We start from the raw sequence: 24,822 nt of genomic DNA on the forward strand, positions 1-24,822 counted from the left end.
CAAACAGGGGAGCTTGCTTTCTAGCCTTATTTGATATGGTGAAATACAGGAAAGAAAATGTAAATGTGAGAAAGGAAATGTAAAAAAGGAAAATAAAAATCAAATGGCCCCAAGCTCATCGAGTTTTGAGAGTCCACTCCTGCTCTTAAAGTAATTAGCTGAAGGCTTGCTCTTGACTGAAGTGGAACTGTATGCTACCACTTTGCATTTAATTGGGCAGGATTTCTAGTTGTTTAAATCTAAGCCTCAAAACTCTTACACACAACTCATTTTACACACAAAAAATGAGAGCAGAAAAGCCCGTGAACTTTTCTTCAGTCAGGAGTAAGATTCACATTTGTATGATTAGGGCTTGCACATAAAATTAACTGAAGTGGGAAAAGTAAGAGGGCACTGATTATTGTTTTAATCTCACTTTGTCTCAGAAGTTTTGTAGGCATTTGCCAACACAATACCTGAACTTCACAAATGTAAATACACATATAAGTGTGCAGCAGTAGATCATGGTTGGTGACCACAGGCTGACAGAAGGAAGGAAGAACTGGCCCACAGGAGTCAGCACAGGGATCAGAGTATCCAGCTTGCAAAACTTCCCTTTCCCCCAGCAAAAGGCCCCATCGTGATACCTGTTCTTCACCCCTAAACTTAGTGGAAGTTCCAAAAAGGTCTTTTAAAAAACATATAAACCTTGCTTATGCTATTTCTGAAGGAGGATGGTGAACACGAAAAGGACAAAACTCTAAGCTCTCAGGTCACTATTTAAAACCTCAAAAGTCTTTACCATTTCATGGCATGGCATGCCATAAATGCAGAGTTAATTTAGGGCTATTTTTTCTTCCAGGAGAATACGCTTCAGTTCCAAAGACAGAACAACGGGTCCTAAGTTACACAACATCCTGACATGCCAAGCCACATAAAAACATCAAAAGAAAAGACAGACAGGTTTTGATCTGCTACAGAAACAAGGTCACTTGGGAGAGGCATCAGCAGTTGTAGCCACCCAAAACTTAGTACAAAGTAATATGTTGCAAGTGAGAGGCCTTGTGGATAAAGTCAGTGGCAGGAGAAGCAAAAAACAAACAACAACAGCAACATTTAAAAAAGTAAAACAAATCCTCCAATTCCTGTTTGACTGATTTGCGCTGACATAGCCTCATATACTTGCTCTGATTTCATTCTTCAGAAATGGGCTTTATCTCCACAAAGACAGATCATTAAACAGAGGTAAAATGAAGTAAAAGAGATCCTCATACAGTGTACTGTGATCAGGTTACTCTCTGGAAGAGTCACTACAACTGAAATTGCACTAATGTGAATGGCGTTCTGGTGAAAGACAGAAATAAGAAGGAGAGATGGAGTTTGTTACCAGCATTTGAAGCGGGTATACCAAGTTCTAATAAATCACTTCTAGGGGTCAGTTTCCATCTCTGTAAAATGGGAATAACATGGTGATAATCTCACCTAAATGTCATGAAAATGAGTTAAGTGACTATAAACATAATTGTCTTCAAACAGCAGGCAGTGCAGAAATAAAGTTTTTCTCACAGCAGTTTCTGCTCTGATGCAGTAGAGCAGAAGTAGTAAAGTTTCTGCTCTGATGTTGAAAGATTCTAACATAGAATTCTAACACAACTACTCAAAAACAAAATAAAATACTTGTTTCTCATGTAATTTTTAATTCATTTAATCCAAAAGGCACCAGATTTCAAAGCAGTGCATCAGTCTTTCTTTCAAAATGATCTATCTCCATAACTTGAACACAGGACAAGACTAGAAATAGCAAAGGTTTGCTTTAAATCTCTGCACATATAAGAAGAAAAACAATTTTTAAAGAAACTGTATTAAAACATATAAGGAAATTATATTAAAGATTCACATTAATTGTGAGTGTTCGAATAAGTGCCATGATAAAAGAACAGTCTTTTGAAAGACAGATTACTTTTTGTTCAATTAATGACAATTCTCACCATTTTTAAGAATCTTAAACTTTCACCAATTATATCAGAAGTCACTTCAGCGTAATCTCAGGCAAACAAAAGCAAAATTCAAGTTTTCATTTGTCCTTTATTCTATTGCTGAAACACTCAGATGCGTGGCTGCAATTACTCCTAACAACTACATACTTGCTTCTCTTTTAATTAAAGTTAAACTACAAATAGCAATGCTGACACACTCCTAGAAAGAAAAAAAAGCTTTACAGAGATGATAAAAACACTGAAACAGCAAAAGTCTTACTTGCAGCAGTTCAGTCAAAACATGCCAGCCCTGGAGAACTCAGATCCGTAAGTCTTTGCAGTTCAGAAATTCTCTTGAGTTTATCCAGTGTTTATTTACCAGGCTTTAAAAGTCTGTGGTTAGAAGAACAGAGTTAGCTTTCTACACCATCCAGAGCACTACTGAAGTCCTCCAGCAACAGCAGACATGAAGTTTGCTGATAGTTGGGTTTTCTGCTGCTATGTAGTTGCTCAGTACTTGTAAATACAAGCTCTGTGGACAAAGTCCCAAATGACATCACAGGCAGCTGCTTATTGTTGAGTCTTTATTAACTGACTGTCAAAAAAGAAAAGAGGAGAGGAAAGAAAAGCACAAACTATCTTCCCTGCAGCACAATTTGCATCTTAGTAGGAGTTGCAGTGCTATACACATAAATACTTCTGTTTACTCAACTGATGTTTTCTTAGAATGAATAAACAGTATTTGCAGGGAAAGCAGAAAATTAAGAACTTAACCAGCTTCAAAATGCAAAGCGTGCAGGGAGAAAAAGAAAAATTAAGTGTCAGCAGCACCTTTTCTCAGACTTTCCCCCTGCATTCTCCTAATTTTTCTGTCTATTTTAAAGGTATGTAACTAGGGGTGCAAATCTGCATCTTAAAGCACAGAGCACAGGTCTTTAGTGAAGTTGAAATAAAAGTTTCACCTAATTCCTAATTAATTCCTAAATTTAAAAGTTTAAAAGTTTAATTCATAAATTTAAAAGAAGACTTCAATCTTCACGAGACTTAAACCAGTTCAACATCAGTTACAATATGTTCTGAAGAAACCACTCTTGCTTTCCAAAGATGAAAATATAAGAAAGTGGGAAACAGCCCCAAACTTTGCTATTCAGATGGTGATAAGGGCATAACACTGACCTTTCCTCCTCTGAGATGGAGGTCCAAGACCAAAGGTGTTTGGAGCTGAAGTTTGACCCGATGCAGTTGAGGCACAGGGTGCTCACCTAAGGACCAGAACAGGCAGCAGTCCCAAGCTAACCTCTGTCATTGAGCTCTTGCTGGAAGAGGGATCTGGCAGCCTGCCTCAGTTTTCATAAGTCAGCCCTTTCAAGTCTTCAAACAAGCCTTTCAAGAACTTCAAACACAGGCAGGGCAGCACCGAGGGCTGTGACAGATGGAGTTCCCTTATCTGCGTGTGCTTCCGCACAAGGAGCTTCAGCACTGGAAACACCTCACCACTTGCATCCAAACACCCGACTCGCACATTCCACACACAACAAAACAGAAACCTGAGCTCAGAGATGAGTCGAAGCCAAGTTTTTATGATGTTCTCAATTGCTACACGTAAGAGAAGTAGCAACCCAAATTTCTGCTCATTTACAGTGAACACATCAGTGGAGGATCTGCCTCAAGGTTGATGTAAATCAAGCTAGGTACAAGGACACAGCTGAGCAACAGTGGTTAGCACTGAATGAAGATCTTGCTTTTGACTACAGGAGCGTCATCAAATGATTTATATGGCCTTAATGATGGAGTCCCTGATTTGCCCAGTGCATCCCCCAAGTGACAGTAGGACCCTAGTGCCATAGTGATCATTTGAAATGCTCCATAGCAAACCCAGATCTGTGCCTTTGAAGGAGATGTGTTATAAATCCCCCTATATCCATGTGGCTAAACAGCCTGTTAGCACACAAAGAACCACGAGTTGCATTTCTGGGGCTGTGCTACAGCTTACATCACAATCAGCAAGAGTGCAGCTGACTCACTGAGCTCTGATCGAGGAAGTCCCCAAAATGCTTTGAAGATGATGTGGGCTACGGGAGCAATAAATATCAGCAATAACATGCAATAACATGCTTCAAAACATACAGCATTAATCTCAGCTTTGTAAGTGCTGCAGTGTATGGGTTCACAAGTGTCAGCTCATTCCAGTGGGAACAAATCCATCCATGAGATCAGGAGAAGGGTTAATTGCACTTAATTTGATGCAAATTTATAATGCACCATCTCAAAACGAGGACTGATGAATATTATGGAACTGCAGAATGCAGGTTCTACTTTGGATCTCTTGACAACAAAACTGGCTTGCAGCAGGATGCTAATTCAGGAATGCACATAGAGCGAAAAAGGAAGAGCATACAGATTCAAAAAACCAGGAAACCACTGATTTAAAAGCCAAAAGCCTCATGAAATAAAAAAGACATACCTTAAGAGAAAATGGAGATCCCAGGCACTATTTGTGCTATTCAGTATTTTTTTGCACATATTAAGCCTCCTAGACATGCAATTCCCAGCTAGCTACACCCAGCCGAACAGGATCCTGAAACATCAATTGCCTGAAACCGGTTTTTTAGAGACTTTCACCAAAGTAAATTCTATCTCAATCCTTTTCGAACTCACGTAAAAATAAATGTACAAAGAAGAGAGTACTTAGATTTGTGGGTTTAACCAGTAAGTTATTCTTCCCAAGATGAGAATTCCCACGAGGGTTGACAAACAGATTCTGCATTCTTCAAATTACAACCCTTATTAAGGGAGTGGCCATTAGCTCACTCTCTAAGTGCATTTATTCCATCTAATTTCTATTCTAAGTCATCATAAGATATAGCCACTGGCTGTGCAGATACAGCTTATTTTTGGCAGGAATGCCATAGCTTTTGTTAGAACAAAATTCAAAGCAGAATCCTGTCCTTGACAAGCTACAGGTTGACTGAAAAGGCAAATGCATTGAAGCCATGAGCTACAGCAGTTGCTCTCATACTGATACGCAGCAGGGATACGCATACAGAGGGACTGACCCAGCATCATTTTCAATGGGCAGCAGTTAAGGTGAGATGGAATGGACTGATCAAAGTACTCAGAGACACAGTTTGCCCAACAATCCCCATATGGCACTATCTGTTAAAACATAGTGCTGCAAAATCATACTAATACAAAACCAAGCTGTCTTCAGTGGCGGCGTTCACTTGTCTCAACATCAGGTCAGGATCCCAAATGCTCCCAGCTCCCATGGTGGAGCTGCAAGGCTGTGGTAGGAGGGGATCAGCCCAGCTGTATCATAATGTAACATAATATTGTGTAATATAATTTAAATACAGAATATTATAATCCTAATATGTTATATTTTTATCCCACAATAATAACAGAGATCACTGGAGGGCAAATTTGACTTTTTGCCCTACTTGGAGTCGCACATGGTTGGAAGTCTTGAGCCGATTCTTAAAATATCACACAAACTTCTCCAGAATGACACCAGGATTCTGGAAAGCAAAATGCCCTTTGGAAATTAAAATTACTTTTGTTTTTACCAACACAAAAAAGTATTGGTCTCATAAAGCAAAATCTTAAAAGCGCGTGGGATCAGCACATGTTAGCACAGTAAACACTTTTCTAAGCCTGGGGTAGCTGGCAGAGAGGATAAACAGCAGAACCAAGTAAAAATATATATAGAGAATAAAAGGAAATATGTAGGGGCGGTGTATGGATCTCTTCAAACACAGTCAAAAAGGGGTCTCCAGCTGAAGCAGTTTGGTCGGGCTGGTAAGCTTTTGATCACAAAAACAGTTTGGTTTTTAAACACACTGGGTGATTTTTCAAAGCTTTTTACCTCCCCTGCACACATCAACAAGAAGGGAAAGATCCTCAGGAAAGGAAGGTTTTATTGCTGGAACAAACAATAGATCTCTCACATTTATGAATTTAAGTATCAAAGAAAAAGATGCAACAATGATTGTGTCCAGTTGTCATTCTGCTGTACCTGGGGTCACAGGATGTTGTATACCTGGTTTGTTCTGTCCAGCTTTGCTCTACACACATGCTGACATGCAATCCCCAACACCCAGCAGACAGCTACACAGACAGTTACCTAACTCATATCCTCCATCAGGGAAATCCTGTCCTGTGTCACAATGAAACCCAACACAGTAGGTTTCATCATAGTAGGTTTCACGGATTCCTAAATCTTTTTTGGTGTCGTAATTTATGCTTTAGTAGAATTTAAAAAAAAAAAATCTTCATAGGAAAATTGATGTGATTGACGCTTGCTATAAACTACCTCATTGTAAAGGACAATTATAAGGAAATCCTACAAAGTCTACTTTGAGTGTTGCCACTTGAGGCAGAAGCTGGATTTTTAACTACAAGGGAACTCAGAAGCATTTTAAATGTGATTACTAAATACAAGCACCCAGGACTGGCTTTCATTAGTTTCCTGATATAAGCCATTATTCTTTCTTTGCCTTTCCTCTTGTTTCTGGAGTCATGAGATTGATTCAGCTACCAGTGACCTTATCCAGAGTAAATTGAAATCAATGGCATTAGTGCATTCTGGAGCAGACCCAAAACCAACGCACATTCAAGGGCTTTTGTATATCCTTAAGCACATGGGTAAGCCCCTGCAAATTTAGATTCCAATGGGTCTGATCATTACATCAGTTATGTAGTTTAACTTCACATATGGGTAGTGGTGCCCCTCTGGCTACTGAAAATGGTCTGTACTAAGAGGAGAAGGTTATTTCCATAATCTATTTCTGATGAAAATGCCTGTTGCTACAGGTGCTGGGGTTCCAGCAAGGCTGGCACCTAATGGGGAAGCTGACTAATTGACACTCCCCTCCTGCCTTTCCGGACGTGTCCCTGTGTGTCAGAAAGCAGAGGTATCAGCTTGTGAAACACACATTCCTCTGCTGTGAGCATCTGGCCTCTTGGCAGCCAAGTCGTGACAGGTTCTGCAGCAGCTGTGATGGCTCCATGCTCTTTCAAATGGTTAAGCAGCCTTGTTTTTCAGCCAAGCTGTTTGTTTGCTACTGCAATTCTGGATAAGAGCCTGCTTGCCTTTTTAATCAATGAGCTGGCCATTGGATTGAAGCAATCAGTTACATTTTTGTACATGTCAAGCAGAGATTCGTTCCCAGAGACTGCCAGTCACATAGCCCTGCACTTTCAACTCAATCATTCCACTCCTCTTGCTCCATCCTGACACCTTCACATTCCAAAGGATCAGTCAGCCATCTTCCTAAGGCAAGCACCAGGGCTGGGATATCACTCTCCATTCCTCAGCCACAGAACTCGGTTGCTCCTGCTCTATTACAGGCCACAGCAACCAGACCAAACAGAGGAAATAAGGAACAGAATTTATGTGTTTCAGATGGCTTTGTAAACTGTCCTCCCATGTGTGTGCACCAGATGGAGATAAGAATCTGGCCAAAAGCTTTGGCCTTACACTGTGTGGCACAGAGGTAGCAGCACATCAGCACATTAAGGGAAAAAATTCTTCAGTGGAGATTACATAAATCAGAACTAATTTTTATGTAAATTGCTTTTAAACACATAATGCAAATGTCCATAGTATACCAAACGCTTCCCTCAAACAAACAGGTACATCATTCCCCATATCAAATGGGATAACAAAGCATCTTTAAGAGCTCTCACAAAGACGTCTTCCTTTTTCCTTGTGCTACTGCCTGGGGAGGAAGAATAAGCAATAGCTGACTTGGGCAGTCTTCCTGCTACTTGATTCTTGTGTTTGCCATAGGAAACCCTGCTTGTGGGGTGTTGCCAGTATTATTCCTGCCCTTGGTACAATGAGACCATGGAGGGAGCCTGAGGAGGAAACAGATAGGTCCACTATCTGCCTGCATGTGTTTTATTGACCCCTGGATGTGGACCCAGTAACCCTTTGAGCAGCTGTATTGCCTGCTCTGTTTGCCAAAGAGCATACACACAGGGTTAATCAGTACCTGCAAGCAGCTGCAGTCACCAGCCAGAGCTGTGAAAGCAAAGCAGCAGTGTCACCATGGGTCGTATGTGCACCAAACCAGCCCTCAGCACTACCCTTGCTCCCAAAGACTGTAGGGAGAAAAAAAAAAAAAAAACAAAAAAAATCCTAGAACTGTTTAAGAAAGATTACTATCATTTAAAGCTCTCTCTGGGCCTTTCAATTCTGCCTTTAAAGCAGGACAGGGAAGGACCACTACTAGCAGATGACTTGTGAAATAAGAGCTGCAACAATGTGCCTGATTTTAATGCTACAGATTTCCATATTGAGACACACTTTGGGCTGATAAAAACATCCCATTTTCCTGAGTGACTGTAATAAACATGTCTATCTGAACCCCCCTGCAAGTATGCTGCTGCCATAACGCCCCTGGGACCCATAGAAAGTTGATTCAACAGCACAGGTAAAACCCCTGGGGGATGAGTCGCTCACTTAAAGCTGTAATGGAGCTGCCAGGAAATTTAAGTCCAGGAATTACTCTTTGTCCTGCCAGCACTCCCCTGAACAATACCAAAGGTTTACCAAAATGTACCTCAGCAAACATCTCCAGGATTGTCTGTGACATCCTATGGAAAATCCTAGGCTGTTGTAGAATACAGTAACAGATTACACACACACTTTCAGCAATATGTTATGATTACCAGAAATCTGTGAAATATAACAACTCCTAACAGCCAGCTAGTCACTTTTCGGAGAAGGAGACCAAAGTGTGGCTTTGCAAAATGGATGATGAAACAGCCTGAAATTGGTTTTGTGAGAAGAAAATTTTCTCATCTTTCCTGCAAAATGAAGCCCTCCATTCTGTTTGCCTGGCTGGAAAAGGGCAGGTACATAACATGAAGGCTGCTCTGGTTTATCACACTGCCTCCCCTACCATAGAGCACTGAAGATTTTATTGCATGCTATAAAGAGAGGAAAAACTCATCTTCTAATCATATAAACACAGTGAACAACACAGAATAAGTATCAATTACTTTTGCAAGTTTCAGTGATAACCTCAGCCCCCGAGGACAATTTCAAATGGTATGATAAAGACTTCAGTTAGATTAAAAGCATCAAAAGCAAACTAGTGCTCAAAAACAAATAATCCACTCTCAGTTACGTCAGTTATAATAAATTTTCTGAACTGGCAGATTTCCCTCCCGGCTATTCAGCTGTTCCTTCCCCAGAAGTAGAACAAGTCAATCTGCTTGAGAAGACAATTTGCCACCCAGCTTACTTAATGCCATGCATTAAAGTAAAATAGCTGGGTAATTCTGATGTCGAAGTGCCATTTTAATGTGAACCTATGGTTAAGAGAATCAGCCACAAGAGAGAAATGCAATCAGATGCTGTTGACTTCCATATAGATTAGATCTAAATCAAAAACATGTCCAGCTTGTGGTTTCCTACTTTGCACCGAGTCTTCCTCCATTCCCGCAGTGGGTCCTTGCAGATACATTAGTCACTGTTTACTTTCATGATACAAATTTTTCTCAGTGACATTAGTGTAAACATAAAGGTGACTAACAGACAATAGTAGATCTGTGAGGAATTTTAATCCAACTGAAATTAAACAGCTGATAAAGTCATGTAACATGCTAGCAGATTTTAAGGAGCAACCTGGGCTGAGGCAGTGGCTGTGCCATGCCAGCTCTCAGCACGGGGTAACAGGAAGGATGTGCTCAGTGCAGAGCTGTGCTGCAGCAGTCCCCAACCCTCAGCAGGCACTCAGAGCTAGCTCTTGCATCTTCCCACAGCACAGGGAGATGAACTTCAGAAGGATCCACTGTGTGCATTTTGCTTTCAGAGAGAGAAAGCAAGAAAATGCAGCACTTTCACAGTGTAACAGCCTGAAAAGGCTTTCCTAGTCATGGGAGCTCCTAGTCAAGAGACTGAGCTGATGTAATGCATCCTAAAACATTCCAAAAGCACTTCCGAGGCTGAGCACTGACTTTGCTAAGATCTGTGATAATGTGAAACAAAGCTTACCCTTGCCTTTTGATCAATGGAACAGGTCTCAGGCCAGCTGCCCGTCCTACTGTATCTGCAGAAGATGAACAAACCCAAGTACCGACCATTCAGCACTGCTGGTTTCCTCATCCTGTTCCTTTGACTTTAATATCATCTTAGCAATTCAGCTCCAACCTGCTTTCAGAGGCTGAGTGCCATACAGTCAGCTTTCAGATACAGATACACAAGTGATGAAACAGTAACTCGCATTCGCTTAGTGTGTTTGGCACACTGTAAAAAATACCAGCTCTTTAACTACTTGGATCAAAACCTGTGTGCTGACCAAGAGATCAGGCACTGCAGACACGTGGGGGACATAGGACAGCTTCTCCAGCCTTTTCCCTGCTGTCTCCTCTAACACAACAGGCACAGCAGCCCCTGGAAACCAGTTGTTTTTTGTTTATACCACACCTTTGGTATGTGGATGATGGCTAAGAATTTTAAATAAAAGCCCAACATTTTGTTCATCTCCCATAATATCTGTAATTCCCTTTGAGAGCTTTTCTGAACACCTCAGAAGTTTGGATGTGAATAATTTCTGCTGTGCTCTAAGTTTGGCACGTGTCTTTAAACAGATGGAAATTACTGTTGTGTAGCCTTAGGACATATCAAGATCTCTTTTTGTTTCTATAATGAGGCCCAATTAATACCTACAACTTTCTGCCACTCAAATAATTTCAAAATATCAGGATTTCAGCCAGAACAGCAATGCTGATGTGCGCTTTCATGATATCGTGTAACTAAAATTATCTAAATCAGAAGCAACATTAGGAATTACGGTCATTCTTGTTCTATAGAAAATGTAGGTATTGTGCTACATTCAAAAATTATCTATTAAAAAACACTTTTCCCTTTCCTAGTGAGACATTACACCTTAGTGAAGCTCCATGTTTGGGTAATCCTACTGAACTAGATAACCTTGGGGGTAGCCTCCATGAAAGTCTTCCTGACAAACAGGATGGGACAGAGCAGTTGTCACTGCATGAAATCTTACCACATACAAGGCATTAGAAATACCTGCACAGAGAATCACTGTGGAGTAGCTACTCTGTAGTGATTCACTGATCACTTTGCAGTAGTCTCTCTGTGTAGAGAAAACCCTACAACTGGATTTCTGCTCATAAGACTTATCCATTGCAAAAGCTTTCACTTAAAATGATACCCATGAAAAAGTATTATTTATAAAACATGACCAATTAATAACTTAATTACAGCCTATTTACCTGGCAGGACCAGGGTTGCCACTCTCACCTTAAAAAGTTGGTTTATGAATGCTTGAAGTGTTATGGTAATTGGTGAACTCTGTCTTGTTCATGAAAGGTTTGCTGTGATTACTCTTTTAAAACCAAGTAATTTGGAGCAAATAATAAAATGACATTTCCTCCTAATTAACTTTATTGCTCACGTTTTTCCTCCACCTGCAGCACACCAGGAGCCCTCTGCATTAACTCTCAGCACCTTTGCTTGAGCCAGCAGGACTCACTGTGGTTTCCAGCTGCTTCCTAACATACCTGAATATTTGTATTAGTATGGCCAGATACATCACTGAACAGAAATTCTTTACAACCAGAGCTGTGTTGAACCAATGGCAGTAAAAGAGGCTTAAACTGAAGCTGCTTCTTTCTTCTCCTTTCCTTAGAAAGATTCAATGAAAAGACAGTTGGCAAGATAAACAGTAAATGCCACTGTATCTTCATAGGGACTACTTGCACACAAAGCAGAAAAGGTAAATGTCATGGCTGGACTTGGCTTAATATTATATGTTATGCTTTAAAAAATGTATTTAATTACTACTGTCAGAAACTGTACTAAAAATAGGTTACTGAGCTGCATTTTTTCTCTATGACTGATAACTGTACGAGTGCAGCGTTCACAAGGAACTGTTTGTACTAGGCACTCTATTTCCCCAACAAAACTTCCAGCAGAAGATCAGATGAATTCTACAAATATATCAGGGAAAGAATTGACACGAAAGGCTGTAAAATTAGAAGATCATAGACATGCAAGTATATGCAGGTGTTACAAGCAAACTACGTTTACTATCTGCCAAAAGACCTCTCTAATCTCCAGGTTAGTGAGGATGTTCTCATTGCTTCAATATTTTCCCTGTAGCCACAAGCATTTAAATACACATATGCAACCATTTATTTTTTTTTAATGTAGAATAGTAGAATACCCAATTAAGATCCTTGAAGGTCACACACATTTTAAATACGTCTTGCAAACTAGCCTGCATACTTAAGCCATCTATACAATTGTTAAAATACTGTTACCAGTTTTCAAGAAGGAAGAAGAGCTTGGACTTAGCTGCCTTTGCAGCCTTGACTCAGTACTAATTCACTAAGATGAGTGCAGAGTCAAGCCCTACAGGGAGGTCAGATTTGCCCCATGACAGAGTCACAGGGCTGGTGTGTTACAGAAGGGTTGATGTTGGAGCTGAAGACCCTGATGAAGCTATCTGAGCAGCTGTGTCCTTTGAGGTAGCACATCTTTAATTTACTCCAAATAAAGGCATTAAGAACCTGTATAAATGTCCTGCTCGCTAGCACTAGTAACTGGAAACACAGCTTCCTAAATCAATGCCAGATGCTCCAGAACACGTCAAGCCCTCCTAAAATGATGAATCCCACACCTGCCAAATATTAAGCACTCATTTTCTATGGCTATCTAGGGAAAACAACAATCCTCAAGATGGCACAACACTGAAAATACTTTTGAGGAAAATAACACAGGTGTTGGGAGCAGGGCAGTCTCAGAGGCACTTCTCAGAGCCAGATGTTTACCTGGAATATTTTCCCCTGAATGTGACTGAATGCTGGAGAAGTCTCCCCAGCCACATCAGATGCACAGCATCTTCCCTGTGATCTTTTCCCCAGACTCAGAATTACAGAACTACAGAACAGTGCTGCAATTCACCATATTGCTTACCCCTTGCTCTAGAAGGCACGCTTTAATCAAAGGTTTCTACACCTTACGCTCAGAAGGAAGATTTATCAAAATACGAGCAGAAAATAAACTTTCAGTCTATATAAAGCCCGAGACAACAGCTCTGAGGTTCTGTTATTCTTCTTAGCACAAAATGAAATAACAGTACTTTGTAGAGATAGCTTCACTGAGAACACTAAATCTTAAATAAACATTAGAGGATAATTCCTGAGGCATTTTGACCCTTACCAAAGTGACCTAATGGATTTTACCTCTAGCCTTCCCACTTCCCTCTCAACAATCCCAAAAGGAAATCTATTGTTGCTCACTGACAAGAAAACAAAAATATTCCAATTCTCCTTTTTTAGAACAATTTCCAGTGTGCTCCTGAATACCCAAACTACTAAAAACCCCTACATTGACACTGTGTGGCAGGGAAAAACCCACACAGTGACACTGTGTGGCAGGGAAACATCCACAGTTTGTGCACCACAAATTCTCCTTGCCAAGAGATACCACAGTAAGTACCAGGCACTGCAGGGTATTAAGAGTTAACACAACATCAGAAAATGAACAAGTATATAAAAAACAAGCTGTCAATCAGATATTGGAAATGGACTACGAAGATGTCGTTGCAAGTATATGTACTTACAGCAAGAGACCACTTCAAACAGTCAAGTGTGATTTATACATACTGCAGTCGTCATACACGTAGGCTTTGATGTTCAAGACCCTATGCATACTGTCAGCTGAAGAAATTTCTAGTTATTTGCTATTTTGTAGATTTGTAAATCACATAAATGCTCATATTATTACCATGTGCTCTGACAGTTTGCATCAGCAGATCATCTCGGAAGAATTCTGTGATGAATTATTGATAGTATCTCACATAGCTGGAAAACATTTATTTGAAAATCAGTCTCCTGTGATACAGAACCTGCTTCTTTCCTATCTCAAGATCGACCCTAACGTAAACTATAACATATAACAGATTAAAAAATATATAGCCTAGCTCTCAATTCATGTACTCATTTTTATCATTTAATGGTTCCCATAAAGATTGTTTATTATTGATGTGAAATGCTGGAACCAAAAAATCCTGTAGCTGGAAACTGGAAGACTCAGTGACTGAGTCAGTGTGACTCTTTTGGCCTCCTCTCAATATGTTTTATTTCTTCTATTGAATAAACAAACAGTCCCATTCTATAATGACAAAACAAGCCAGAATTTTCCCATATTGTTTTGACAGATGTTGTCACGGACTGATTACAAAAACCTGTATACCTAGAAGATATTTACTCCTGGGACTTTCCATAATGTAACTGACTATATGCAGAATAAACTAATGTCATAGGAAGCTGAGCAAATGAAAAGCCTCTGACTATGGATATTAAACTGCAAAATAACTTGCCCAACAGTAGTAAAATCTAATTTTAAAGGCACTGTAGGAAAAAAAAAATCTGTTATTTGTTATGTTCTTCTAACAGGACACAAAAGACTGATGGACATGAAAGGACCACTTATGAGAGCACCCCTGGCTGTGCTCAAGCACCACTCAGGAGAAGTTCAGATCTTTCTCCAAAGGTCTCATTGCACAAAGCTCTCTATGAGAACAGCCAGACCAGCCTCTAGCTGAATGCTACTTAGCTAGGAACATTTAGTCAGCATTTAGGCTATTAATGCTTTTGCTCTCTTTTTTCACTGTTAGTTGGCAAATGCATTGAAGTTGCTGGTGTTCAATTATAACCTATTATTTTAAAGGTTCTTCTGTGTTTTGTGTTACGGGACAGCTGAAGGAAGATGCTGTTTAACTGACCGTATTAGGTTAATATTTAAAAAAACAATAAATACAAGCAGAACACTGCACTATTACAACTAAACACACAACTGTGACACAACATGATTTTCTGTTATCAGGTGTTAATACCAAAAGGAAGACCCCCAGACACCACAATATCAAGAGGCTCCCTTTTGAACATTAATTTTCAGGTCTGCAGGCCCCACTGGCTCTGACATTTACTAGTGAGTTAAGAAGGCATAATTGAGTATCAAGAGGACAATAATCTTTTGAAAAGAAAATTAGACCTACTAGATAGGGAGCATCACAGAAAGGATATTTCCATCACAGCAAGGGTATTTACACCAGCAGGTTTGCACAGGCAACAGGTGTTTTTGCAAGCCCAGGTGACTAATATTTCTGGAAATTAAACCCATGAATGTACAACTGCCAAAAGAGATATTTCATCACATCATTGTCTGGGCAGAATGAAGCAATACACTACATTCAAAAGCATTTTTCTCTGGTATTCCTCTAGATTCTGCACAGCCACAGAACTAAATGTGCATGTAGGTATGCACGCACATTACATGTAAAGGTTGAAAAACAAATATAAATGAAAGGATATCACCAACACAATGCACTTTTACAACTGAATACCTGTACAGTCGGTTGGAGTAAGATTGTACATGAGCCAAAAGATCTCAAAAGTTTCAGTGATTTTATGTTTTCACCACTGCTGTGATAAAAGATTTCCTTCAATGGAAAAAGAGAGGACTTTAATTACCTATGGAAACATTATTTGATGGCTTTTCTTTGGTTGTTTGTCTTCAGGTAATTGCACGTTAAGCAAGCCCAAACCTGAGCATTTTGCAATTTTTCTATTTAGAAGTAAGTGGAAATCGCAGCTGAAAAAATAAGATTTAACTCTTTACCATTGTGAAGTAAGGCTTAGAATACAGTCATGTAGTCCAGGGCAGTTAGCACATAGGAGGAAAGTATTTAAGTGAGAATTAGAATATACTAGCAAATAACACCCCAGTGAAGTTATCTAAAATCAAGGTCTGATTTAAGGAAAAAGACAAATTCTTTGGGGGGACAATACTATTAAATTTACACAAAAACAAAAGCTAATGCAAATATGTATACAGATAAGAACCAAGTAAAACCATTACTAAAAATAATAAAACAAAAAATCATTAAGTAACTCTGAGATCAGCCATGTTTCCACGCACTTTATTAAAATTTAATTTTAACAAATGCGTGATGATGTTGATAATATCTTTAACTGTAAAGTTTATTAGTCATTTGGGAGATGAAAGCCAAGCTAAATCTGTTTAGACTTTGTTACCTGAATTGAGAAGCACAGGGGCTGCAGCATTGCACGTAGCAGTGTGCACTGTGTTATGCACACAGGCCCCACAGACAGTACATGGTGTGGGCATTTCCTCCTCCCTCTTCCTTTTTCTTTTGTATAACCCTAGAGTCCCTCGGACTGTACAATCCAAAACATTTTCAATCCAACACCTTACTTCACTGTGCCCCAAACACAGTTTAAACTTCAAACTTGAATTGATGGAAGAGTTGATGCTTAGCACCTCTGTTGGAAAAAGAAGATGGCAAAATCCATCTTCAAGTGACTCATGTTTCAGATGGCGTGAGCGTGACCAGAAAACAGCACAACACAGCAGGCAACAGAGAAACAAAACAGGCAGGCATCATCTGCAATTTAAAAATGATTATTTAGACTGTTTTGGTCACATTCAGTATCCTGCATGTAATAACAGCAAAGCAAATCATAGCTAGCATGTGAAGAAAGGATGCAAGGAAATGGAGCAAATTAAAAAGGAAGGAGAACCAGACTGACATGCACAAGCACTTTCTTGAATTGGTACATGGCTAGAGTGAGAGACAGGATGAGCTCTGATGCAGTTCCTTTCAAATTATAGAAGTAAGGACAAGAGGACATAGCATTGCTCATTAAGCCCCATCTTCCCAATGGATTATACACAAACAAGGTCCGAAACAGCAAAGTCGAAGTATCCCTGTAAACAGCAATTTCAGCAGAAGCACACAAACTAGCTGCATGTGTTTCATCCAGAGGCTGATTCCAACCCAAAAACCATACATCAAGCCATCAGACATCAGTTTTTTGTTACCCAGCACAATCCACCTCACACATTCAGCTACGTGGCAGTGCTCACCTTTTCCTTCCCCACACAGCTTGAACTATACAACAGAAGCAGACATCTAAGTTGTCTGCCACCACCCATCATCAACTCTATATAGCTGATACATCCATTACAATTTCCTGTGCTTCATACGCAGCTCTCTGTGGATTGATTTCATATCCATGTTATGTTACTTATATCAAGTTGTCATTTGAAATTATTTTAAGCATAAAGTTTACAATATTAATTCAATAAGAAGTGTTACTGCTGAGGGATTCCAATTTTGACTGTTGAAACTATTTGGTCCAATTATTTATGGTAGTAAATAAATGTTATGAAACCTCATGGAGAAGCTATTATCCAAATTACTGAACAAATACAAAAAAGCCTTTATTATGTTCCAGGAATGCATTTCTGGCAGAGAAAATAACATTTATATACAATGTCTTTTTATAGATTAGTCAAGGGAAAAATGACTGCATTGATGTTCTGCAAACTGGAAGGATTTTTCTTTCCTGAAGAATTACAAGTGACATCAGTTTTCACATCCAAGAAGAATAGAATATACTTTGTTGAAAGAATTCCAGCTCTTTTATTCTGGTAAGTTGTGTTTCTGAGACAAACTTCCCCATTGTTTTTTGTTTGGTCAGTTGTGGATGTGGTGTACATAAAGAAAAACTGTTTCAAGCTCTAAAATATTTTTTTCTGAATAATTATTTTATTGTTTTCCCTCAAGCAAGGCAGAAAAATGACCCTACTGAGATCTGCGACAGCATTTGCCAGGGGCCTGAAGTTCTGCTTTGAGCGTGTACAACAGAATTGTCCCTGAGGTCCCAGCTGAGCATTCTCAGAGCAGTTTTTCCTGGCTCATATAGGTTATAACAATCCTCTTCAGTGGCCAAAATTGTTGCTTAAAAATGTAAACAGTTAAGTCCTCAGGTTCTGAAGAGGAAAACAGTCCATAAGGTTTTCCCAAGGTGGAATGCAAAATGCAAACTGTAGCGTAGCAAGGAGCCAACAGGGTGGAATTTTATGGTGAATCTGTAGGGAAGTCCACTTGCTCTCCTCTCCATCACAATTAACAAGTAGAGTTTGGACTACGTTAGAAGTGATCCCCAATCACAGAATCAGAGAATTGTAGGGGCTGGAAGGGACCTATAGACATCATCTAGTCCAACCACCTTGCCAAAGGCAGGCTCCCTAGACCAGGTTGCACAAATTATCAGGAAAAAAAGCCTGAACACCTTTCAGACACAGGGAATCAATTGTTCCAGAATAACACTTCCTATGTAAAAGATCTTCCCGTGTAGAAAACCTTCCACTCCACAAGTTAAGCTTCAAAAATAAGCTTAGAAATGGTTTATTATGCCACATTTTTACTAGCAAGGAAATCTGGCTTTGTTTAGCCATTCTTTTAGATTGGGGCTAATGTTTTGCTTGTGGTAAAATCATGATCACACAGAAGACAGCAGAAATATCCTTACTATTGTCCCCTCAAATCAAAAACCCTACAGATGAAAAAGCCCAACTCAAGAGTGTCATGCGTTGAAGTTCTACAAGAATGACAGTCATCGCAACGAGCAAAATTATTTAAGAGCTTCACAGTCAGAAAAAGGGTGATGTTGTGGTTGCAAAGCACAAGCACTTAACTAAGATGATTTCAGTCTGTCTTATTTTGACTTTTGTTTTTTTAAACTTTGCCTTTGTCATTTGTGTGACTTTTGGCCAATCATTTTGCATCTCTGCCTTTCTGGCCCACTCGGCACCTTCCTCAGGATGTCAGTACCAGTAGCAGCAGGACAGCAGTAGCAACATAAACCTGGAAAGGATTGGATACACTGGGCAGTAAGATATTACCAAAGGGGAGCACCTCCACTCACTTTCTTGTAAACAAAGCTGTACCCACTCAGTATTAACTAAGTCTAAATGAAACTGCACCTAGATTCTTCAGTCTTAAATCATACTGAAGAATAAGTTACCCTCTGAAGACACCTATACCTGTCAATAAAGACACCACAATTATCACAGCTCACTGAGGTTCTCACAACCAGTACCTCCATCCATCAAAGAGTCCATCCATCAAATCTTTCTAATTCGGAGAGAAGGATGTTGTGGAGAATCATGTCAAAGACCTTTGCTGATGTCCAGACAGCTGACAGCAGTGGCTCTTCCCTTGCCCACTGACTCAGTTAGGCCATCATAAAAAGTGATGACGTTGATGAAGTGATGCTAATTATTCTTCCACCTCCCTCCTTTTTTCTTTTTCTTTTTTTTGGTCCTCTTGTACATGATGGAAATAGCTTTGCAGGAGTTAAAAAATGAATAAAATCTAAAAAATGTTCCACTTCAGTGTACTAGCACATAGATAGCCTGCTGCTTTGCAGAAATATCCAGTTATACAATTACAGAAAATATCTTTTTGTTCACAGTACACCTGTGTGAAACTCCCAGTAAGTTCCACATCATTAATAGATCCTCCATGATGGAGGAGAGGTTAGCTCAGAAGAGGTGGAAGGCAATCTCAAGGAGGTATTGGGGGCTGGAGAAACTGTAGCCTGTGCTTCACAGTGCTGGAGAGGATCCTGTTAGAAGTACCCTCAGCTTGACCTAAACACAATCTGTGTGTCGCACAACAAAGTGTGATATTCCCCAGAGAAACTTCCATACAACTTCTTCAAAAGCACAAAGAATTTATCTATAGGCTCTTAGTTTCAAAATCCTTCTATCACAGTCTCCTGAGGTGACCAAACATGGTACAGACAGACTTGCTGTTTTCATAAAGCTCCATTGGTGAGAGCTAGACAGTAATATATGCTTTCAGGTTTTACTGTCAATAGTGATACAATATGTCTGCATCATGTGCAATCACAAAGCATTTTACAATGCCTTATTTCACAGAGCAACTATAAATGCCCATCAACAAATACACAGGCAGCCATGCACAACTGACTGCAGAGAAGGTGTGCCCTGCGATCAGTTTCTGTCATCTGCATAGACTAGATGACCCTTCATCTTCTCTAATGAACGCTTGCACAGTGAAAGGAAGCAGGATTTTCTGCAGGAGTTTGTAAGGCATGAAATTTCATGCATAGATATTCCTTGCAAAATGTATTTCTAAGTTATAAGAGTGCATAAATATCCTTATGTTTAAATATCCTTACGAAAAATTAAATATTACATTAATGAAAATAAGTAGTTACTCATAAAAATGGCAGTAGAAAACAACACATCACTGTGTTTCTCTACAGGACAATCCAGGAAGCAAAAAATAATCTTCAAAATTTAACCTGCACTGGCAAGCATAACAATATCTGTTCCTTGAAATTCTCCATCTTGGAGATTGCAGCTGAGGTTAAGTATTGCTTTGAACACCTGCATTTTGTTCCCCATTGCAACAGTCTCCTATGCACAAGCATTTGCAGAGGGTCAGTTTCTTTTTCATCTGTATGCAGCCTTCATAAACTGAAGAAAAAAATATGATTCTAAATGCAGGCATTGTTTTGTTAGTGTCCCTGCATATAACCCTACAGGCACAGAGGATTGGAGTGGAAAAAGTAGGAACTACACAGCTACTATTATTTTCTCTGTAAGGGTGACTTGGTAAGAAAAAAATGAATTGGCTTTCCCTTTAGGACTAGCCACAGAACTGAGCCACTGCGGATGAGAGATTGGAACATAGAACTAAATTACTTCTCTTCTAACAGATTAAGGAAATAAGAGCAGTTTCTTCCTTGGAACAGTCACATTTATACAAATCAGAGTCTGGAGACACGGCCTAGCCCTACAGAAACAAAGCTCTCAGTAGTGAGTCCAGCTGCCTATCTGGAGAGAATTCTCCTGGGCTGACATGACAAAGACAACATTCATAGGACTACCACAGAAGTCTCATAAAAATCACCCTGGGCTCCTGCTTGGCATCTCCTACCACAGAAGGAAGGAAAGGGAGTACTCATTGACTTTGGACAGGAAAATGACTTTAGTCCTGTAGGCAGGCCATAGGTTCACTTTGCGAAGCATGGCTACACACACACTGAAAACCAAGGCCTTCAAAATGTATTTAACTGAGATGCCCTTGTTTATCTACCATAGTTGATAGTTAGTGTAACAAGAATAAACTTCCAGGCTACTGTGCTGAACTTGTGCAATGCTGGGTAGCTGAAGTACTTTTTTCATTAGAATCACTTTCTAGAGAGGAAAGAATGGTTAGCAGCTCCACTGTATGTGCAATTGTAGTGCTTGGGTGAAAGGCTCAGGAGCTGCCTCTTCTGTCATCAGCAGACTGCGTGAGCAACTTAGAGAGGATTTGTCTTCTCAGCTTATCCACAGGCTCTCAGATGAATAGTGTGAGATGTTAAACGAACACTTTAGAGATTAAGTGTTAGATTCAACACTTGGTGGAGTTCTGTAGAGAGACTGCTGATAGCTTCAAGATTTTGAAGGACAACTGACCCAGTCTTGCCAATATCATCATCTGTGTAATTAAAGGATAGCTCTAATTAATCTTTTATCATGTTTAATCTAGTAAATCTTTTAACATGGCTACTAAGCATCACCCTTCTGACATCAAACTGTAAAAGGAAGAATAAAGAAGTTTGCCTAGGTTTGCCCCACAAATAGTAACAACTACTCAAACAGTAAGAGATTTCCTGCAATCACAGAATCATGGAATCACCAAAGTTGGGAAAGACCTCTCAGATCATCCAGTCCAACCATCCACCTGTCACCAATATTTCCACACTAAATCATGTTCCTTAGTATAACATCTATAGGTTTTTTGAACACCTCCAGAGACAGTGACTCAACCACCTCCCTGAGCTGCCCATTCATTTGACCACTCCCTTTGGAGAAGAAATTCTTCCTAATATCCACCTCACCACAGTCTCCCTTCAGGAAGCTGTAGAGAGTGACAAGGTCTCCCCTGCCCTTCCTCTTCCTCAAACTGAACATTTCCAGTTCTCTCAGCTGCTCCTCATAACACTTGTGCTCCAGATCCTTCACCAGCTTTGTTGTTCTCCCCTGAACACACTCCAGAGATTCAGTGTCTTTCTTGTAGTAAGGGGCCCAAAACTGAATGCAGCACTTGAGGTGCGGCCTTCTAGTGCTTCGTGCTGAAAATTATCCCTACCCAAATTAAATCCTTGTGATATGCATATCCAGTATACAGACTCTATTCTTTGGGTCTTCCACTATCTCTGTCAGATGGTCTGTTTATATGTTACCTTAGTATTTCTTCTCTTCCTCTGCACATCACACAACCACTGTGTTTGGAAATTGTCTATCCTTCCAACAATTTGTCTTCCAATTGTTTTACATGGGATTCTACATAAATACTAACTTAATCAATGACTGATTTGAAAAAAATGGGAAAACTATTTTTAAATCCCACAGAAATAAGAATCTCAGAACTGAAGCCCCAGTAAACTTTGTCTTGTAATAGCAAACATTCCTAAAATGCAACAGCAATTCCCATTTCAGCTTTAAAATATCCCTAGAAAGGGATATCTGATTTTTCAATTGTACTTTACAAGTAAACAACTAGTATGAAGCAACTGAGAAGAACTGATCACCTCTTCTGAAGAAGCTGAAGAAACACATGTGCCACTGTATTTTCTTTCAGCAATCTCTCTACAAACGCAGATGCAGTAGTTGCAACTGCTTTCACTCCTCTCAAGATTATGAAGAGACTGTTAGTCACAGCTTTGGTGTAAATGAAAAATTCTATTGTGCAATCACCAACAGATTTTTACTTTTAATCTGGAAAACAAGCACTGCCATTATGGCTTGTTTTTCAAGATGTTCTGTTCCAAGTTCATACTCTGAGCAGGACTCATAACTACAAAGTCTTAAGAGGCTTCTCCACACTGCACTGCACAGCAGTGCAATGAGAATTGTCTGGTGAAGTCTGATGGAGAACTCCTAGTGATACAGGACTTAGCATGGAACATGACTCAGGCCAGCCCATGCAATTACTTTTCAAACTTCATTAGAAACTACCAGCACAACTGGCCCTTCCCAAGCTTCCCAGGACACTGTAATGGTCACGGAAATTTATTCGCCATGCTTTACCAGAACAGGCTGGATTCATGTTTCACAAGTACTCTTAAATTATTCTTCCCTTACTCAAATGAATAAAATAATAATTCATTTCAAAACACAAACAACGTAATTTCAAAGTTAACAGAAATGAATACAAAAATCAAACGTAGGTACTTTCTGACCCTGCTAATCCATCTAATGGTCCACTAGAGACTGACAGCTGAAGATTCATTTCATACAGAAACATTATTGGTTTGATTACATCCATGGTGGAGAATCTGGACTTGACAATCTCACTTCCCTTTCCTCTCTGTCACTCTTTGAAAGCCACAGTCACATTTTCAACATTTTCAATCATTCCCCTCTTCCTCCAGGATTTCCTAATTCCCAACTGACTTGTGAAGAGTTTGAGCCTTCCCTGGCACCAGTTCTGTCATCAGCTTAGCCAGATGTTATTAGCACATGCTCAGAGCACAGAGACAGCTCAGGAGCGTTCCAGATTTTTGCAAAGCCCCATACAGATCATTAGACAGTAAATCCTAAGTAAAATGAATAGATGTTTTCATGCTGAAACCAAAGAGCGCTCTACTTCTCAGGAAAGCAGAATAGGCATTCTCTAGTCCAAAGGGCAGTGTAATCATTGCTGACTCCATGTAAGTCTTAATAAAGGAGAGTATGCTGTTCAGATACTCATCAGAGTCTGATCTGCCAAAGATACGATGCAGTAGTGGCTATGGCTGTAGTAGAACCACCAAACAGAACCACCCAGGGGAATACTCCAGGAAAGTTCTCACCTGTTTGCCATCACAAATTATCCTGACCCATTAGTCGGGTCTCATGTAATTTTCCCTGTGGAGACACACCGAAGTAGTACAGCTTTTTAGCAAGTCATTCTGTGGGAAAGCCCAACTGAAATCTGTCTGCTGGCAGAATTAAAGGACTAATATCACTGAACCACAGAATTGTAGGGTTTGGAAGGGACCTCTAGAGATCAAACCTGCCAACCCCCCCGCCATAGCAGCTCCCTAGCCCAGGTTACCTCCAGCTGGGTCTTGAACATCTCCAAAAAAGGGGACTCCACCACCTCTCTGTGCAGCCTGTGCCAGTGCTGTCACTGCACTGTGAAGACAAACAATCCAGAAAGATAGCTTTCCAAAGGATATTTAACCCCATGGAAGCATTGAAAGCTTTTAATATCCCCAACCTATTTCCTTAACACCTGTGCAGAAGCACACAGCTCTTTGGAAAGTGCTACATGTGGTGTCACCTCAATTTCAGCCAGCTCCAGGGACCAGAAAGCAGTGCCTGTGGGTCAGTGAGCTCCCTGAAGAGATGCTTGCTCTGTGTTTAATTGTACAGCAAAGGAGGCTCTGATTTGCAAGCAGCTGAAGCCCAGGCAAACACTGGTACAATAAGCTCAAGAAGGAAATACAGAAGTACTAATACACCCTCTTCACCTTACTGTACACTCGCTAAGCATCACCCTCATTTTCCCTGCAGTGTATTAGCTGAATCACTGGACCTAGAAGGCACATCCATCATTGCATGAGGGAAAAGTACACAAAATGAAAAGTGTCATTATGCAGGAGAGCCTAGATTCATTTTTTGATTTATACTGAGTCAAGATCGTTTAAGATGGAGGCTTAGACTGAAGCAAGTTTTGCATTGCTGGCCCTGACGGTCCATCAAAAAGACTAACAGCTCACTTTTTGGTGGGTCTCTACTCATGTATTGCCTTCTTTATCTCCCACACCATTTACTCTGTAAATTTGTATGGAAATGAGTTACTTGGCTTTCTGTAATAAGAATTTACATATATAGCTCTATTTGTCTGCAGATGTATGAAGTACCCTAAACAGGCAGTTTGCTAAAAGTCAGGTAGCATACAACAATAATTTCTATTAGTAGTAGCAATCTTCTGCAGTCATAGCT

At 40.0% G+C, this 24,822-nt stretch overlaps 1 protein-coding gene across 1 annotated transcript in view; it reads right to left on the reverse strand.

The window, feature by feature from the left end:
• Window positions 1–2,402, reverse strand: part of NCKAP5 (NCK associated protein 5) — a 332,220-nt gene extending 329,818 nt beyond the window's left edge. Inside the window, exon 1 of the mRNA XM_065750319.1 lies at window positions 2,236–2,402. The gene's annotated coding sequence lies outside the window, so the exon portion shown is untranslated. The remainder of the gene's footprint in view (window positions 1–2,235) is intronic.
• Between the last annotated feature and the right edge of the window lie 22,420 nt (window positions 2,403–24,822).

This window comes from Cyrtonyx montezumae, unplaced genomic scaffold, assembly GCF_038088225.1.
Source record: "Cyrtonyx montezumae isolate F1298 unplaced genomic scaffold, pur_monq_1.0 scaffold_7, whole genome shotgun sequence".
Classification (NCBI taxonomy): Eukaryota; Metazoa; Chordata; class Aves; order Galliformes; family Odontophoridae; genus Cyrtonyx; species Cyrtonyx montezumae.